The sequence below is a fragment of the Mauremys reevesii genome, linkage group 17, assembly GCF_016161935.1.
Source record: "Mauremys reevesii isolate NIE-2019 linkage group 17, ASM1616193v1, whole genome shotgun sequence".
In the NCBI taxonomy this organism is placed as follows: domain Eukaryota; kingdom Metazoa; phylum Chordata; order Testudines; family Geoemydidae; genus Mauremys; species Mauremys reevesii.
This window is the reverse complement of record NC_052639.1, coordinates 27,056,291-27,067,790: the sequence shown is the minus strand read 5'-3', so window position 1 is coordinate 27,067,790 and position 11,500 is coordinate 27,056,291.

Genomic DNA, 11,500 nt, shown 5'->3' with positions numbered 1-11,500 from the left:
AAACTGTTTGGGAGCGACTAGGCTCTGAGCTTTGGAAGTCGGTGGCTCAGGGCGATAAGGAGGCCTTCTCCCTGAGTCCAGTATGGCATAAGGCGAAGGAGATAGTAGAAACTCTTGCGGCCGAGGCAGAAGTGCAGGCGGCCCTTTCTGAGCTCTGCCGCCCAACGCCCGGAATGCCTTCTGTGTTGCTGGTTGGAGACCCTTCCTATGGATGCAATGCAGAGTGGGGTAACTGAGACACCTGTGAAGACAGAGGTAGAAGATACTGTGTTTACCTTGGAATCAGAGCACACTGAAGCGGTTGCAGCTGAGGCCCCCATGCAGAATGATGTAGGAGATGAGCCATCTAACCTAGTATCAGAATGCCCAGGGGCAGTTGTAAATGGGGCCCTCTACAGAGCGACATATGTCCTCAAGAACTGCCTGTGTGTTTAAGAATAGGGGGGAGATGTTCGGTTGCATCTTCCCTATGCTGCCTTGGTGGAAAATTACAGCAGCGTGGTTACAAGAATAGAGGGATGAGATAAAGTTGTTATGAGAAAGTAGGGGAATGCCAGGTGGCCTAGCTGAGATTGTTTTCAAGGTCCCAGGTGGATTCCGGCAAAGTGGGTCCGGCCTTGGCTGATTTTGGCGCAGAGTGCCATAAATACAACGGCCTTCTGCCTGCTGCCCCATGTTGCTGCAGTGGAAGCCCTTATTTGGAAACCTGTTTTGTGGGTGTTTGCACCTTGGTGGAACCTCCTGGTCCCTTGGGCCACTTGCATTACCTGGAGGAGGGATGTAATAGGTGAGAGCAGGGCACTGCGGAAGATATTGTTACGGTTTAGTTAGGCAGCTGGTGTTCAGATTTGTTTTTTAGTTTTGCTTTGTAATAGATTGAAGTAATGTGATGCTATGAACTGGGAATGTTTTGCTATGCCTTCCTTTTTTTTTTATTTTGAGGAAAGGGGGGAAGTGTGGGATTCAAGGACGGGCTAGTTTGCTGTGAGCTGTGATGAGAAGCTGACCTTGATTAGCTCTCATCCGCCAGTAGGCAGTAAACAGAATAATAAATCAAAAGGTTGCATGGAATGGCAATTATCCAAGGAAGTTTCAGCTGTGCTTGTGTGTATCTTATTAACCAATTAGCAACTGCTTGATTGCTTGATATAATTGTATATAAGAGCATGCTGGAAATGAATAAAGTACTCTCTGCTTATGATCACATGGGTTGTCAGACTCTGTCCATGCTCTCCTGCGACGCAACAGATCTCCGCTTGGCTGAGTGAAGCATACATGGACTCGTTACATTTTTGGGAGCAGGAATAACTGGGCTCATAGAAGTCACACTGGGAGCTCTACTGGAGCAAAGACAAATGGACAGGTGCAGTTAAAGGAAACCAAAGCGTTTTCTACAGCAGCTTGGCTCAAGGGCATTGGCCAATATGGACTGTATTGTCGTCTTCGCTTCCCTGTGCTAATCTAAGGACTTTCCAGTGCTGTGGTTCGGTTCATTAATGAATCCTGCTGTGTTTTAACAGTCTGCCCAGTGCCACAGCAAAAACTTGCTCTGTGCATTGACTGAGGAACAGTCTCTGAAGAGGAGTGTCGTTCAGCTGGACCTGCTGGCAGAGCTCACAGGTTGAAGTAAGAGTGTTGAAGCCAGAGGCTTCCCAAGCACTGTTTAAAAGCCCAGGCATTGCACAGATCCCATGGATCCATGACAGTGCCAGTGTGCCTAACGGGGAAAGGATATAAAACAAGACAAGGATCTAAATGCATATTTTGCATGGTCCCCTCATCAGTGCTCATGGGAATCCCTGATCATTTCCAAAGTGTATTAAAATCTTCCTTAAAAGCTTACCTCTTAGTTATCAGGTCATGTCAGTTATGTTAGAGGCCTCCCGCTTCCCTGGTTCTTGTCACGCAGACAGCAAGCAGCAAAAGACCAGAAGTCTGAAGCGCAGACAATGCCATGTTTATTGGGGTTAGTTTCTAAGCAAGCATATTACACTGATAAGGGGGGGAGGGATAGCTCAGTAGTTTGAGCATTGGCCTGCTAAACCCAGGGTTGTGAGTTCAATCCTTAAGGAGACCACTTAGGGATCTGGGGCAAAAATTGGTCCTGCTAGTGAAGGCAGGGGGCTGGACTCAAGGACCTTTCAAGGTCCCTTCCAGTTCTAGGAGATTGGTATATCTCCAATTATTACCTATTATTATTACCTATATTCCGAAGTCCTTCACACCAGTCGGGCTTATCTCTGTACGCCCATAGAGTCTGTTCCCAGTGTTTCCTTCCCAGCTCTGATGCCACAGAGCCTTGCCTGTGTTCCTGTTCCACGTTCCCCGTTAACAAACATGATTCCAATTTCCTTCCCCTCCTGTTTATAGAGTAATATTCTCAGCTATACCTTAACCAATCATTGTACTGAAATTTAATGAACCAATTCTAACAGATTGTAACATAATTCTCTAACCAATTATATCCCACTACCCTAATTAACTTACGCCTAGCAAAACTCATTATACAGCAGAGAGAAGCAATTAGAGAACCAGCCAGATTAACAATAGAAAATTGTGGGACATAAAGAAAAAGCAATACAGAAAAGAGTTTCACAACCGCAACCATTGAGAAGTGATTTCTTGCCAGACAGAATGCTGTCAAACTAAGTTTTCTTTAACCATCTTAAGATCTGTTTCTTTATATGGTGGTGATGGGCACTATCAGGACAGGATCGACTTCCTAACAGCCCAATAGCACCTTATTTCAGTGTGACTGGTTTGTGATGTGAGGATGTGACCCTTCGCTTCCCAAGACCCTTATGGCTGCCCTTGCTGCTTAGCCAAAGGCCTTAGCCTAAGAACAAGACCTCAGACTATCCTAGTGAGAGACGGCCCATACACAGGCAGACAGTGATTTTGATTCTTTGTTTTTATACCCCTGTAACTAGCTAAGTGATAAAAATACACCTAAGTTCTTAAAGTCTAGGCTTTACAGACAGACCTGAATATCTCTATTCTAACAGTGGGTTCTACCCTTTCCCCCATTCTGTCTGTCTTGTCTATTCAGATTGTAAATTCTTCAGGGCATGGGCCATCTACTATTCTCTGTTTGTACTTGGCCGAGCACAATGGGGACTCACTGTTAGTTGGTCCTTAGGCACTAAGGTAATGAATATGATTAACAACTCTCCTGCCACTTTGAGCCAAGGAAGCTGGCCTTGGGATGTTACTGCTTAAAAATGAGCTGGGGGTAAAACCATGGACTATTCCTTGTGAGAAGTATCCCACAAATTCCACTCACCTCCCTTGTTTTCTTTGCCTGGAGTAGGGCTTCCAGATTCCACACCTGATGTGATCTCGCAGCTGGAACGAGAGGAAAAGCTGTGGATCCCAGATCTCCAGGGCTCTGAGAAAGAAGTCCTCCCGAGAGCTGCCTGCACGGGTAAGGAATTGGTTAAATCAGCTCAAAAACTGTCTGTGATTTCAGGAAACATTTGGGATGCCCTACAAAGACCCTATGAGCTCTCCAAATTCAGGATTGTTCCCTGCAGGTGTGGAATCATTAGGCAGATGTGACTCATGGCTTCCCACCTATGCTCTGACAAGTGGCAGCAGGTCCCTGCCCAATGTAGCTTTCCCCAGAGTGTTCTGGTGAAAATCAGCACCTGATAGGTTTGATCTCTCCCACACATATTTTGGTTTGTTCATCCCTTTTACCATTCCTCTCTCTGAGATTTCCTTTCTCTCCAGTACAGGGAGTGACCTATATCTGGATTCGCTCAGTCTCCCATCAGGTGATGGGATGGTGAGTGAAAATAAGGACCAGAAACCCCAGCAGGAAGATGCTGAGCAAGTAGAAACACATGGAACGTTATCAGAAGACCCAAAGGGAACGTTTCCGGGAGTTGTGCACTCCCAGAAAAAGAAACAGCCTGTGAGACTCAGCAGAGGTCAGAAGAAAACTTAAGTAGCCTCTCAGACCTTATTCCACACGAGAGAATCAACTTGGAACAGACACGCTACACATGCCATGATTGTGGGAAAAGCTTCAATGGGAGCTCAAACCTTGTCACTCATCAGAGAATGCACAGAGGAGAGAGACCCTACATGTGCTCCGAGTGCGGGAAAAGCTTTAGTCGGCAGTCACCCCTTATCACACATCTTAGAATCCCCACAGGAGAGATGCCCTACACATGCTTTGAGTGCGGGAAACACTTCACTGATAGTTCAGCCCTCATCTCACATCAGAGAATCCACACACAGGAGATGCCCTACATGTGCTCTGAGTGTGGGAAACGCTTCAATTGGAGCTCACACCTTATCACACATAGGAGAATCCACACAGGACAGAAACCCTACACGTGCTCTGAGTGCGGGAAAAGCGTCAGTTGGAGCTCACACCTTATCAGGCATCAGAAAATCCACGTAAGAGAGAACTGTAATAAATGCCTTGCTGAGCAAAGATTTTGTTTTTGTTTTTTAAATCACATTTGCTAATTCCCACATAGTGATCTGTGCACCATCTTCACCGTAGTAGCTCAGCTCCCCCAGATGAGTTGCCTGCTTCTGCCTTTTCCAGCTCACCCGTCTTTGGGGTCAGTCCTGTGATCTTTTCTATTGAGCCGTAGGAGTGTATGTCATAGAACCATAGAATATCAGGGTTGGAAGGGACCTCAGGAGGGATCTAGTCCATTCCCCTGCTCAAAGCAGCACCAACCCCAACTAAATCATCCCAGCCAGGGCTTTGTCAAGCCAGGCCTTAAAAATCTCTCAGGATGGAGATTCCACCACCTCCCTAAGTAACCCATTCCAGTGCTTCATCACCACCTTAGCAAAATTAGTTTCCTAATATCCAAGCTAGATGGCTCCCACTGCAACTTGAGACCATTGCTCCTTGTTCTGTCATCTGCTCCCACTGAGAACAGCCAAACTCCATCAGCTCCAGGTGGGAGAGAGGTTTGATTCCCAACAAGCTACACTGAGGCAAAAACTACCTGTGCCTGACATCCACTAGGGCTGCACATGGCATTGGCTGCTCGAGTTAGTGATCTTGGGGTAAAAAGACAATTACAGTTGTAGAGCAGATGCAGCCCAGGTGCAGGGGTTGGCATTAGCTTCCCCCTTGACCTGACCTAAACTCCATCACTTTCCCTAGTCTAAACAAACCCTGAGCATCACGGTTATACTGTTCCCCCAGTACACAGCAATTGTTAGTCATCGAGTTCTCCTTTGGGGAACAAATTATTTCATTCTCAGTTGCTCTGATGTTGCTTCACATTGTGCTGAAGAGCAGATATTTTTCCTACCATTTTCCTCACTTAAAATATATTGAACTATAACAAAGAGCAGGAACAGGGCAGGGATAGGGGAAACCATCATTTCACCCTCTGTAACAACAGAAGAAGACAGTGTAAGTCAGAGGGATTCCTTATTCCCCATCACCATCCCAATCCCCCCTGTTGTTCAATTGGTTAGGTCAGTATTTTTTCTAAGGGGCTAGGAAGATTTATACCCTAGTAAATGAATTGTACATAAGAAAAGTACCCATGCATTGGGCTCCCAAAGCCGTTGTGGCCCAGGCGCTGCAGGTGGTCGCTCCTGAAGATATCTCCTTCCTAATCAGCTGCATGTTGCCTATTGTTTGGGAAATGCAATCCCTAGCTAGGTAGAGATGGGAAAATGGAAGTGACACTTCTGTTCAGCTCACCCATGGGAGATGCTGCAAATGTGTAGAAAATGAAATCCGTGTTGAATGTGATATAGCTGCAAAAGATACCTATGTTTAATAGAGACCTGACATTTGGTGTCTTACAGGGACTCTAAGCCGCACCTGAATTTAGTCCCTAATTTAAATCTGTGCCACCAGATTAAAGAAATAAAAGGGCATAGTTGAGGGAGTTGTGCCTCACTGTCGCTACTGATCTGTTGTGTGGTTGGTGAAGAATTCTACACCAGAGAAGTGTCAAATTACTCCAAGGAAGGTCAAAGATTTGACAAGAGCTCAGGTAGAAATTGCAGGTACTAGTGGTTGATTTTCACCCCTGAGATGGAAGCTATGGTGACCTGTGGCCCAGGTAAACTATTTTTAGAACCCGGCTCCCTAGTTAAGTGACATTGGTCACCCTCCTGAAGGACGCCATGATTAAATTGGGAACAACTGTCTTTACCATTTGGATCCAAAGTTAGATGAAGCACAGAGAGAAAAACAGCTGATTCCTTCACCTCTCTGCCTCCTGCTTCTTTGAAAGGTTAGAAAGTGTGAAAATAGAGCACAGGTGGTTCTAATTCCTCAGCATCTTCCTGCTGGGGTTTCCTCCTCATTCTCACTCACGGTCCCATCACCTGATGGGAGACAGAGAGAATGAGACATAGGTCACTCCCTGCTCCTGAGAGAGAGGAAATCTATGCCATTACCTGGTTCCTAAACTGCAGCTACAGTTCCTACTCTGGGTGAATCCAAAGCCCGAGAGGTGCAGAGATCCAACCCTTATTATCTTAGAAACTCTTTGTTCCCTTTTCTATTTTTGTCTTTCTTTTTATGAACTTGGAGACCTCCCAGCCTTTCTATTAGATTGGAGTGTAACGATGTCGCTCAGTGGGTGTCAGTGTGTGAACACCTCTGAAATCTACAACGGGAAGATGTTAGGAAGAATAGTTCCCAAATCTTAATAGCCTTAAAACCCTGCCCTATAGAATCACTGAACGAATGCTCCTCACCTGCGCAAGCAGTGGAAGGACTTGAGCGGTCAGATACGTATTGTTCAGCGAGAGCTGTTTGAACTTTTTACTAATGTCTCTCTAAGGTCTGTATGTGTTCTGGGCCGAGAGGGCGAGGAGAAGTATTAGCTACAGAATAGTGAAATCTAAGGAGAAAACTGTAATTAGCTTTGAGGTTGTGGGCTAAATGTCAGCAATGATTTGGTTTCAGCATTGAAATATTCAGCTGGGTAAATCTGGGTTGCACTGCCTGGGTCAAAATCTCTGATTGGGGTTTTGGCATCACTAAATGTGCACCTGCCTTCTTGGGTTGCTCTTTAGGATTTATAGGGGTGGTTTTTTCTACTGTATTAATCTGATGGTTGGACTAAATTGACGACTTGATTCCAGCGCAATATCCTTGTTAACTCATTGATTTCCTGATTTGACCTGAACTTTATCACTGTGTTGTTTAACCCTTAGCTGAGTGGTGTCTATAGTCATTTAGCCTTAGTGACGTGCTGCTTTCCCCACTTATTTCTCCTTATCCCCTTTCAGTCTCTCCTCTTCCCTTTCTTCCTCCTCCTCCTCCACCCTCTGGCAGGGAGATGTGGTCACTTCCCTGCTCCCAGGGGCGCTCACTCTCCCGTAGCTGGATTGGCCCCTGTGAGCGCTAATAGGAGCGAGAGCCTGGGTGCGGGTCAGTCCCTGCAGCGGCTCTGGGACACACAGGGGCAGGAGGAGGAGCAGAGATGGGGCTAGTTCCCACCTCAGACAGTCCCTGGCCCGGTGAGTGCGGCAGCTGCAGCCTGGGTTGGGCTTGAAGGAGCCAGGAAGGGGCTGGAGCAGTGGGGGGCTGGTAGGAAGGAAGCAGGAAAAACAAGGAAAAGAGCCGTGGGGCAGCTCCTGGTGGCCGGGCTTTGTAAGGTACCAGACACTGCTGGTGCTGGCTGCTGCCTCCAGTGTGCGCTGGGAGCCGGGGCTGAGCTCCGGGCTGCTGCTGCGGTGCCAGAGGGGCTGCTCCAGGGACAGACGTTCACTGAAGCACTTTCTGTGCCCATCCGAGGTGGGGACTTTCTCCAGCTGGACCCAGTCCCAGGCTCTGCTGCCCCTGGCCAGGGGCTGCAGGCACCAGGGGCCAGAAGGACCCCAGGGGCAGCCCTGGGTGGGCAGAAGAGACTCCACACACAGGTCCCAGAAGCTGAGGGTCTCGCAGCCCCTGGGGATCTGCTCTGGGTGGGATCTGGACAGCAATGGAGCCCTGCCTCATGCTGCCTCAGGTGTAGTGTGAGAAACTGCTGTGTGTAGGAATTTGCTACTTAGGGTGCATTGAGCATGCTCAGTAAATCTGCTGAAGCCACTTCCCTTCACCCTGCCCTTTCTCAGAATCATTCTGCAGATTGCTATTTACAGGGTGTCATAAACGTATAGCTACAGGTAGCATTAAATACCCTGTAAAGGGTTAAAAAGCTCAGATAACCTGGTTGGCACATGACCAAAAGGACCAATAAGGGAAGAAAATACTTTCAAATCTGTGGGGAAGGTTTTGTTTTCATGTTCCTTTGTTCTCTCTGGGTCAGCGAGGAACCAGGGCATGGAAAATACATCTTCCCTAAGCACATGGCATAGAAAACCTTAGAGTTCTGTCCATAGGCAGGTCCTTCCATAGCTTGCTGAGTCACAAGGTGTATCTGCCTTCTCTCAGTGGGTCGACTGTAGAGCTGATGGTCCGTAATGGGCCATCAAGCAGGCTAGGCAGAACTGACACCAACTTGTCTGGCTGGGGTGTTCCTGGAAGCAGAGCACAAGTTTGAAATACGGGCAGCATAGAGCCAATATTCATAACATCAACTACAAAAATGATACACATCTAGAGATAGCATCATTATAATCAGCCAATCAGAACCTCTCCATAGACCTCTTACACAACAACCTTTCTACAATATTGGCTGCGAATATAGAACAGTGGTCGCAACAGTGATCTATACAGTTACAGATTATGTCAGTAATGTCACAGGAGGTGACACGGTTCTGAGGGCTGGAGAAAAATGCCTTCTAGTGAGCTATTGAAAGAGCTCAACCTGTTTAGCTTCTCAAAAGAAGATTGAAAGGTGAATTCATTGAAGTGTTGAAGTGCCTTAATGGAGAGAAAAGATTGGGTATTAAAGGGCTCTTGAATCGAGCAGAGAAAGGCCTAAGAAGACCCAATGGCTGGAAGGTGAAAAGAGACAAATTCATATTACAACTAAGGCACAAATATTCAACAGCGAGGATGATTCACCACAGGAACAAGTTACCAAGGAAAGTGGTGGATTCTCCATCTCCTGATGTCATTTCATGAAGACTAGATGCCTTTATGGAATGTGTTTGCCCCAAAAGTAGCTCTTGTGTCCTACAGGAGGCCTGCGATACGCAGGGGGTCAGATTAGATGCTCTAATGGTCTCTGGCCATAAAGTCGACTAATTTCTGAAAATCTGAGGGTAGCATTGGGAGCAGCGTCTGATGTTTCCCTGCCTAGCCGGCTTGCTGCCTAGAACGAACGCTCCTTGAGTGGGGTGATCCACAGGGAGTAGCTCAAACCTGCAAAGTGCCTGGCCAGGGGCAGGACATTAGCCCAGCAAGGGAGGGGTGTGGCAGTGACATCACAAAGGCCTTTTGCAGGACCTCAGCCTATTGGTCCAAGGTGGTGGGGAGGTGGTGACCTCACAGAGAGATGCTGACATCAGCCAGGCAGGACAGGGGCGAGGGGCCAGGGAAACCTCAGAGACCCTGTGGCTTTGCTTCAGCAAGTCTCCTTCTCCAGGTCTCTCTTTGAGGACTGGGGGAGTATTGGGGTTCACGTACCTGAGCGCCAGGAGGAACCTCTTTCGAGTTTTCTCCTTCCCTTTTAGTGATTTTACTTGAAAACAGCCGACCCTGTTTAGACGGTAAGAGCCTCCTCGAGGTTTGAAACTGTTCAGTCTGATCCATCTGGTGACAGTTGAACTCATGGAAAACATGATCTTAAGGAGGCAGAATTTTATTCCACACCTGGGATTTTGTCCCTTAGAATCACTGGGGACATTAGGGTTTGTCCTTTTAGTTTCAACTTTTCCTCCATTCCCCACCCCTTTCTCTTCTTCTCTTGCTTCTTTTGTCCTTTCTCCTGTTCCCCTCCCAACACCAGGAGGGGGGTGTGTGTGTGTGTCTGTGTGTGTGTGTGTGTGTGTTGCGGGGGAGTGCTTGGCAGCTCTCACTGTGGGAGGTCCACCCCAAACTGTGGAGCTGCAGTAGTGCTGGGGCAGTGATCCCGCCAGTGACCTGGGCCATCCTTTGAGCTCTCTGGTGAGACCTCAGCCTCCTCCTCCTCAGTCTCTACCCTGATTGGCTGAGCAGGAGGTTATTGACAGGAGGAGACTCAGGTCCTTGTTGTTCTCTTTAAGACCAAGTAAATAAGTCATAACCAGTTATATGTTTGACAAATTTTGCTGCTTCTCTGCATTAGTGGTCTCTGAGCAGTTCATGATTCTCTCTAACATTGCAGTTCTTCTAAAACACTGGCTGAATAATTACTGTGCACACTTGTTGGACTGGAGCTCATCTAAGAGCACTTTATTGAGGTCATTCAATGTATGAAATTCAAGATCCGACGGTTAATTTGAAAATCAGGGCTCTGGGGGTCCTATTCCCAGTTCAGCCATTGACTGGCTTTGTGACCTAAGACAAGTCAATTCTCCTTTCTCAGCCTGAGCGTCTCCCTCTTTCAAGTAGGGATAATAATGATCCGCTCCTACCTACCTCAACAGACTCACTCTTCCCCAGCACACACACACTGTCTCTCCCACACACAAACAGTCTCCACACTGCAGCTGAAAAGCAGCTGGCAATCTAGTAGGATGACCCTGGAACAATGGGATAGAGAAACCTGCATCACTGAAAGTGCAGCCACAAAGACACCACACACCAGCTTCCCCTAGCTGGCAAGAATCAAACCTCCACAGAAAGATCCCTATGGTATTGTAGGCCAGCTTCCAAAGGCCTCAGCCTCAACCACTTAACACAGGGGCCTTTCTACACTCTGGTTCTGTTCTAACGGAAGGATCATTTCCAATTGTTCGCTCAGACCAGCTTGCCCAGCACCCTCACTGCTGTGCATCTCTGTATGTGTGGCCATGGCTGAACAGCGAGAATCCCTGCCCATTTCCCTTCTGGCTGGAGCATGGTTAGAGTGAGTTTGTGGTTAATGATGTTGCTGTAGATTGTTGGCTTCCTGCCTTGGCAATTCAGACAGTTCCTTTTCCCAACATATCTCCAGCACATCAGTCCCTGGCTGGGTCTCCTGGGCAGTGGAAAACATAAGAACATAAGAAAGGCCGTACCGGGTCAGACCAAAGGTCCATCTAGCCCAGTATCTGTCTACCGACAGTGGCCAATGCCAGGTGCCCAAGAGGGAGTGAACCTAACAGGCATTGATCAAGTGATCTTCCTCCTGCCATCCATCTCCATCCTCTGACAAACAGAAGCTAGGGACACCATTCTTACCCATCCTCGCTAATAGCCATTTATGGACAGCCACCATGAATTTATCCAGTTCCCTTTTAAACATTGTTATAGTCCTAGCCTTCACAACCTCCTCAGGTAAGGAGTTCCACAAGTTGACTGTGCGCTGCATGAAGAAGAACTTCCTTTATTTGTTTTAAACCTGCTGCCTATTAATTTCATTTGGTGACCTCTAGTTCTTGTATTATGGGAATAAGTAAATAACTTTTCCTTATCCACTTTCTCAATGTCACTCATGACTTTATATACCTCTGTCATATCCCCCCTTAGTCTCCTCTTTTC